Genomic DNA, 8,439 nt, shown 5'->3' on the forward strand with positions numbered 1-8,439 from the left:
AAAAAACCCTGGAGGATACAAATAATTCAATGAATAATCTGAGCGTGTATTGAAGTAAAAGTGGACTCTGTGACTCTGCAAAAGCAGATTGAGAACAAAATAAAACTTATATTATACTTGCAACCATAAAGACAGTAAAGTACGATGAATCAAGCTTTCGAATTAGTGTAGTTGGCATACAGGACTATGTCTTATCATCTGTTTAGTAATACTTGTTTACATGTTTTTTGTTATTTATAAATAATGAGTTGGTTTGTCTTTTTTATCTACCCTATGCATATAGAAGACACCAATGTTCCAGGTATCACTAGGTAAAAGAATAAGGTGACTTGATTGTTTTCTTAGAATGAAAACATCAAGTTAGCTGACTCACAGCTACCAAGCAGCTGATCAGCTGGTGCTGGTTGATCTAGTCTGGCTAAACTCTCCGTAAAAAGGTTCAAGATATGCAATCTGATCTCAACCTCCAGTGGATAACTAACCTAACACATAACTATAAACTAGGATAAAGTAAACAAATCACATCAAAGTGCTAAGACAGTGACATTCTTCATTTTGTGTTCTAAGCTATGAGAATAAAGCTGAAATTTGAATGGCTAGTCAGATCTTTTATATCCACGAGTTGAATATTTGAATCCCTTTTCTTTATATACAAAGTAAAAAAAATTTAAAAAAAAACAAAACAAAACAGTATTAATTAAAATTGTATTGTTACTGTATCCATTCATTAATAGAATATTAGTCTTATGTAAGAATGGAAATGTATTTGAGATTCTAACATTTTACAACTTGTGCAAACACACAACATTATTTTTCTATATCATTGTATTTTTTGTACATTAACTGGGTTGAAAGCACCACATTTGGTATAGAACTCAGACTCTGTAAATGCAAAGGGTCCTCAATTATGTAATAATAAACCATATACAATCAAGAATACAATACTTGAGAAGACCAGTAAAACTTCACTTAATAGCATGCTGGACCTACTTGTACTTAGGTCTGGATTGTATTCTTCATTATTGTCTCTACTATTCTCTGAATTTCTTATTTCTTCTAAGACAAAATACAATGAATGAATGGACAAGTATAAAATAATGTGGTTGTTATACATGCATCTGTCGATGTGGAAACGACTCATGTTCATTATGAAGCGTACAAGATGAAATTAATGACTCTGTGGTACATTTACTGGATAGTGGATAAAATATGATATTGTTACTTACTACAAAGACTAAATGGAATGAAAGTGTTTTTATCTTCTTCACATGGTAGTTCAACTTTTGTTTCCATTTTCTGAATAAAAAGTTCTGAATAAGTTTGTATTGCTTATATACGACTATTTGATATATTTTTATGACATATTGTTTGGTTTTCATGTCGACTAATATCATCATATTGTAAACTAACAAATTCTCTTACCTTAGTTCCCTATCTGGTTTAATGAAATGAAATAAAGTTTATTCCCAACACAGCAAAACATAAAACATGTAAAATTACAGTGTTCTAAAAAATGGAAAAGGATATAAAAAATTTCATTCCTTCTTTTAAAATTAAAATGGACTTTTAAGATTGTCACCAAATTTCAAATGTTTTCTTAATTGTTTATTCTTCATTCAATGTTTGGCACCTGTGTTTATCAGTTTGGAAGCACACACATAAATTACTCCCAAATAACCACAAGTTATTCTGGTTTGACAGGTAATATAATCACTTTAACAAGCTTCCAGAAATTGCTCATGTTACTCCCATAACTACGAGGTACGTCCAGAAAGTAAGTGTACTGGTACTCTTACAGCTGTAGGGAACACTTTTTCGACATGTTGGCAACACTGCCGCGTAGCCTGAATCCTCCCCTTCAAAACGAGACCAATCCGAGGTTAGTGTGTTGAAAACTCTTGACACAGTAGCATCTCTCGCGAAAAATTTCGATCATACCTCCCCCCAAGTGCAAAATTTGCGCAGTCATTCGCTACCTCGTTGTGAGGGGAAAAGCTCCGGTTGAAATTTGAGGTGAACTGTTTAGACTGCCTCTTAGTTTCAGGCGTGTAGTGGGCATCCCAAGTTTCATCTCTGGTGACAATAGAATAGAGAAAATTCGAATTTTTGCCTTCGAGTTCGTAGCGTCCCAAAAACTCGGCTCTGCACTCGATTCAACTTGTGCTGTTCTGTCAGTTGTTTTGGGATCCACCTCACAGACAATTTCCGATATCCGAGGGTTTCTGTGATTGTTTCGTATATCAGGGATCTGAAGATTTGCGGAAACATCGCAGAAAGTTCATCTAACGTCAATCTGCGATCGTCACGGACCGCATTCTCGATTTTGCTCGTACGATTCATAGCTCCATTACTGTAAACAGTTTTCACCTCATTATAAATTTCAACCCGTGCTTTTCCCTTCACAACGAGGTAGGGAATGACGGCATGAATTTTGCACTTGGCGGGAGATACGATCTACATTTTTCGCGAGAGATGCTACTGTGTCAAGTGTTTTAAACACACTAACCTCGGTTTGGTCTCGTTTTGAAGGGGAAGATTCAGGTTACGAGGCAGTATTGCCAACATGTCAAAAATGTATTCCCTGCAGCTGTGAGAGTACCAGTACACTTACTTTCTGGACGTGCCTTATAATTTAAAAAGAAAAACTTTATTTGTGGCTTTTAAATAATCCATTTTATTCAATTGACGAGTTTTTCAATATAGATGACAATATTCAGTTTTAAATCATTGGTTTTTTTTTAACTATATGTTTATTTTACAACTGTAAGGTAAATGTTTTTGAGTCTCTTAAATCTGTTTTGTGGTTTTCAATGATGGTTTGTTTCTATATTAGTATGTTTTATACTAAAAGTGTATTGACAATGCCTATTTCATTGTATATATGATCAACGGCAATAAATATCTTATGTCTTATCTTTTAAACAGCTCTTCCCAGATTCTTTTAAAGATCTAGTATACATAAATATTGACTATCATACAATTACAAACAAATTAAATTTACTAGGCCTACTTATAATTCATGTACTAATGTAAGAGTTATGGTTAGGATTCTTCATGTCCTTGTATATGATGTGAACATTATTTTATAACATAGAACCTCATTACATCAGACAGACAACATGAAACGTTTTATCAGTATTTATTTAACAGAAAATATAAGTTGTAGTTATTGTTTTGATACAGAATTTAAAAGAAACACCAAACTTCAGCAGGTTGTAGCTCATATACACTGTTAACTTTGTATTAGTCAATCAAGTTTTACATTAGAGTCAAAGTTCAGGAGCTCAAATAATTTGTAACTAAATACATTTTTAAACTTTCACAATGCATTCCTATTCTCAATTGCTGAACTTGTAGTTTGCATTTAATTTTTGGTATAAATTAAAATATAACATTGACAAATTTAGCTAATAAAATTCAATTTCACATTGTGATGAAATGTAACTAAACTTACATGTATAAAATTTTTCATAGTCTAGTTGTGTATATGGAATGTTCCTGTCCACATTGGAAACAGTTTGTATGCACAATTGACATCCTAAATATTTGGGGAACGGGTGTAGGATGGACATGGCCACCATAATGAGATCTTTCAAAATTCAAAGTTACTACTGTTCTGGGTCAGGCCCAATACAAAAATCATACTTCCTTTACTTTGATTGGATGTAGTTTTATTATTATGACTATTATTGTAACTCATTTTATCCTGACCAGAGTTTTTGTTTTGGACCGTGATTGGAATCTTGTAGGCCATTCTTTCAAAAGCTCTGAAAATAGTCAATACATTGCTAATATCTTAATCTTCAAACTTTATAATCCTTATAACCTTATATGCATTGTTAATATCTTAATATTCAACCTTTATAATCTTTTAGAGAAGCTATACACACTATAAATAAATGTTTATTTAAGTGTATGTCCCACACTTAAAAATATTACTGAGGTTAGCAAACTTCAGTCAGGTGACATTACAGCCTATTACCACTTCTCCATAACTATGTTTGCTTAAAACAAAAATATGACATTAAAAACTTACATTGTTGCCTGAATTAAAATAAAATAGCCATCAAACCCATTATGTATAGTTAAAACATCACATTTTAAAAACTATTTAGTAAACCTTAAAACTGGGCTGAAATATATTGATATTAAGTGGCATATCCGTCCCTGTTGATCCATTTATTAGTACAGATTATGTCTTTACTATAAGAAACTAATCAAAAACATACTTCATTTAACTCATATCACACTTCAATGAAAGAGGGTAGGATGACCCCTATGGCTTTTATTGTCAAACAGTGGTGTGTGCATGTGAGTGTGTGTGTACTGTATACCTGCATACAGTACAGTGTCACTCCGGCACATCTGACAATCTGATGACAGCAAGACAAACTCTAAGTGTCTGCGGAAGTGTGAGGTATGACCATCCATTCAAAGTCATAATCTGTCAAACAATAATATATGCATGTCAGTGTCAATAATTCAAACGCATGCCACTCGGTACATTGAGTAATCCGGCAATCTCACAAAGACTGTCAGCTGTTTATTTTCATGTCTCTGAGTCTCTATGAGAGTGCTATAATGACCACTCATGATAAATCAAGTAAAGCTTAGTTAATATCAATGTCATAAGCATGTTGTAAAGCTAGTGCTTGTGGCCTAAATGGTTCATTTAATTCATGAACTAAGGGTTGTACAGGATTTTTGTTTAACTGGTCCTAAAAAGCTCTATTAACCCTACATCGGGCGCTAAACAGAGTTTTCCTCCATGTATTTTTTATTATTAAAAATAGTACTACTTTTGTGATGTTGGCAGTAGTTTCCCGCAGTGTACTTCACGAGCATCTTTCGGGGAAGCGAAACAATAGCCTCCAGCTTATCTTTGTCAAAATCTGTCAGTATGAGGTCTACTTCCGTGCGAGACTGGACGATTCCTCCGTGAGCGCCCGATGTTGTGTTTGTAGTGCTTGGACGAAATCTCTGTGAGCGCCTTATTGTGTATAGTTTTTATGGAGTAATAATCCGTGTGCGCCTAAATGTGTGACCTGTGATGGTTTCTTATTAAGTTTTACAAAATATTTTATTTGAATTTTGTGAAATGGAGAATGAAGACGAGAGACTTGTCAGTACAGTACCCGTGTGCTAGGGAACATTTCAGTACTGTTTATGGAGTGAACATTGTCATTATAAGAACCAGAAGGAAAATGTTTTGAAACTTTGTGTAGTGTGTAAAAAAATGTTTAGTAAAGAATAAATTTTGATTTCAGAGTAATAATTGAAATTACAATTGTATAATATCTCAAGAATTGAATTATGTTATTTTTGTAAGAAGTTAAAAACTAAGTTAATTTCCATATATTATTACAGCAGGTTAAACATTTTTACAATTAATTGCATTATTCCTTAAAATAAATCATGTTGTTACTATACAATAAAATTTTTTAAGATTTTGAATTTCTTATTTGGAAAATTCATTACATAAGAGTAATTTTTATTTAATTTCTAAAAATGAATATATTACATTATAATTAAATCAGTATGAATGTGTAAACAAATAAAAACAGTTTAAACAACTATGATATCCATTATTCGCTAACCTGGAGGAAACCTCCGTGAGCGCCTGATGGTGTTTCTAATTTTAAGCGCCTGATGGAGGGTTAACCCTAAAGCTGGCATGAAAATTCATCACCAAAAGTCTGACCGATTTGGCAACATCGAATATTCGTTGCCAAAGTAAACATGTACAGTTGTTTACAGTTTAGGCATTTAAGGTTATATAAATGCTTTTTATTTTATATATTCTGGCAGAGTATTAACTATAGTACTGATTTATTGTTTATACTTTGATTATCGTACAATATCGAACATCATTCTGAACGGACAAATGACATGAACGTAATAGGCATCAGCTATGTTGTTGCATCACCCATGTTATTGTGAAACTGTAACAAGTGCCAGGTTTTGTGTTTTGGAGTTATAAATCCAATAGTATTTGTGAAAAAATGTGTTTTATAATGTTTTAGTGACGTTATTACTTTTTTGGTATAGTTTTGTTAGGTAAACATTTTAGTTGTTTATTATGGGTGAAAACTTTAGAGACAGATAATTTGTGATCTTAGACAGCTTGTTTTGGATCTTCCTATTTCTAGCGATACAAGAAATTTTCCTTATTTTATTCAAGCTGTAAACAAATCTAATGTTCAATATTCGTTCAAAGGAGGGAAACGTACTCAATCACTTGTGGCAGTCAGCCCTAACTTTAAAAATTCCCCCTCTCTGCGTACGAGAGTAATAAGCCAGCGGATCATACTGGAGATAAGCCTTCCTCTCCTCGTGTCTTTTCCTTTAGAGTGCCAAGTTCTAATAGGAGATTGAGCAATCGAATGGAATCGGAGACGAACCAAGTGCTCTTCTCAATAACTTGAGTATTTTAGATATAATGATATATATATATATATATATATATTCTTAGCAGCCCACAACTACTGAACGTATTTAAAACCTCATTAATAGTAGGTTCTGGAAAACAATAGCCAAATTTAAACAAGAGACAAGGGCCCACCGTCCGCACAATAATTTTTATATCTTTCCAGAAAAAGGACTTCGTCTTGCTTTATTTACATACTGAGGAATGTTACTCTAAAGATGTTTTAAATCTAACAATTTGTTCGTATGTGGGGAAAGTTGTTGCTCTCCATGACTTATACAGACTTGCGTATAAAGCAAAAAAGTGATTGCTGGGCAGCCAAACAAAGACATATAACTTATGAGAGGCGATTGTTGAGCAATGACCCTGATGACCTGACTACAGCTGATGCAGACACCTGGTCAGCTGGAGACAAAGAAGAACATCAGATCCTGACGGGTGACTAGTCATAGCAAACTACTACGCAACAGTGACCAGATTGAGGTGGAAGTAGGAGCCAATCTGCAAATTTTCCCGTACAACCAACAAACAGTAAACAACAGAGGCCTGAATTTGTTTATACTACTACCACTTGGACTAAGGAAAATGGTAATCCATATAGCTGATGACCTTATGCCAAAATATATTTGCAGGAAATGTGTTACAGCTCAGTGTAATAAAGAAAAAAAAACTCTGTTCTTACTACTATTTAAGCACATAGTGTACTTTATTCTCATTAATAATATAATTTTCATATATCAATACTGTATTAATGTAATTGCAGCATACATAATAAATGTTCATTTTTCTTTATTATTTTACCACCACTGTTTCAGCGATTGTGGAACAAACCTCTATCTATATCAATATCAGGTGTCAAAATCTCCCCCCTCCCCCCCCAATAACTTTTGAAAAGAGAAATATATACAACAACAAAACATATTAACCAAGTTCCATGAGGGACTCGTTCTGAGAAAATATCATGGTTTTTTTGGATGTATAAGAACTTCAACCCCTAACACCCTAAATAGGGGATTGGGGGAGTAAATTAAAATTTTTTAATGCAATCCCCATAGAGTGACATCTTCATTGTCTTTGCAAAAGAAGAACAATGCCATAAACCAGAGGTCTTTATGTCAATCCAGTACAAAATGGTGGCTCGTTACATTAAAAAAACTATGTGTGTCAATAATTAAATACAATAAAATTCCGTTAATCCAGCATGGTCAGGATTTAAGACATGCAGAATTATCAAATATTCCAGATTATTAGATATATATATATATATATATATATATATATATATATATATATATATATATATTAGAGAAATAATGTTAGTATAATAAACAATAACAGAAAAACACGTTTTTATTGTTAAAATATATTTTTTAGGTAGTCATTGATATCGACTCTCTGTATAATAAGTAACCGGACTGAGCCTGCCCCGCTCCGTCAAAGCGTCTGCTAACCGGTATCTGGTGCTGTAGTGGTGGTGGGGGGTCTAATGAAAGGGAACCGGGCTGCAGCAGTTGCCTCCAAGTGCTTGGAGAGTTAGTATCGAGCGAGAGCGGAGTGCATGTTCAGTTACCCCGTCGGAGTGAAAATGGAGAGTACGATCGAGCAACGTTTTAGCATTAAATTTTGTGTCAAACTCAAGAAAACGGCCACGGAAACTCTTCAAATGATTCAAGAGGCTTACGGTGAGGATGCTCTGACAGAACTCAGGTGTTTCAGTGGCACAAAAATTTCCGGGAGGGCCGCGATGACGTCCATGATAAACAGCGCGTCGGTCCTCCATCAACGAGTCACACGGACACAAATGTGCAAAAAGTGCGTGATGTGTTGAACAGTGATCGTCGTCTGAGCATTCGGGCTATCGCAGATGAGGTCGGAATTTATAAGATGACCGTTCAAAACATTATTAAGAATGATCTGGGCATGAGGAAGATCTGCACGAAGCTGGTACCCAAACACCTGACTGATGAGCAAAAGAAGCGTCGTGTTGCTGTCGCTTCGGAAATCCTTCATCG

The 8,439-nt window shown here is 34.2% G+C and overlaps 1 protein-coding gene across 1 annotated transcript in view; it reads right to left on the reverse strand.

The window, feature by feature from the left end:
- Positions 1 to 8,439, reverse strand: part of LOC124369785 (AN1-type zinc finger protein 6-like) — a 100,185-nt gene that overhangs the window by 63,215 nt on the left and 28,531 nt on the right. The window lies entirely within an intron of this gene.

The sequence above is a fragment of the Homalodisca vitripennis genome, chromosome X (genome assembly GCF_021130785.1).
Source record: "Homalodisca vitripennis isolate AUS2020 chromosome X, UT_GWSS_2.1, whole genome shotgun sequence".
Taxonomy (NCBI): domain Eukaryota; kingdom Metazoa; phylum Arthropoda; class Insecta; order Hemiptera; family Cicadellidae; genus Homalodisca; species Homalodisca vitripennis.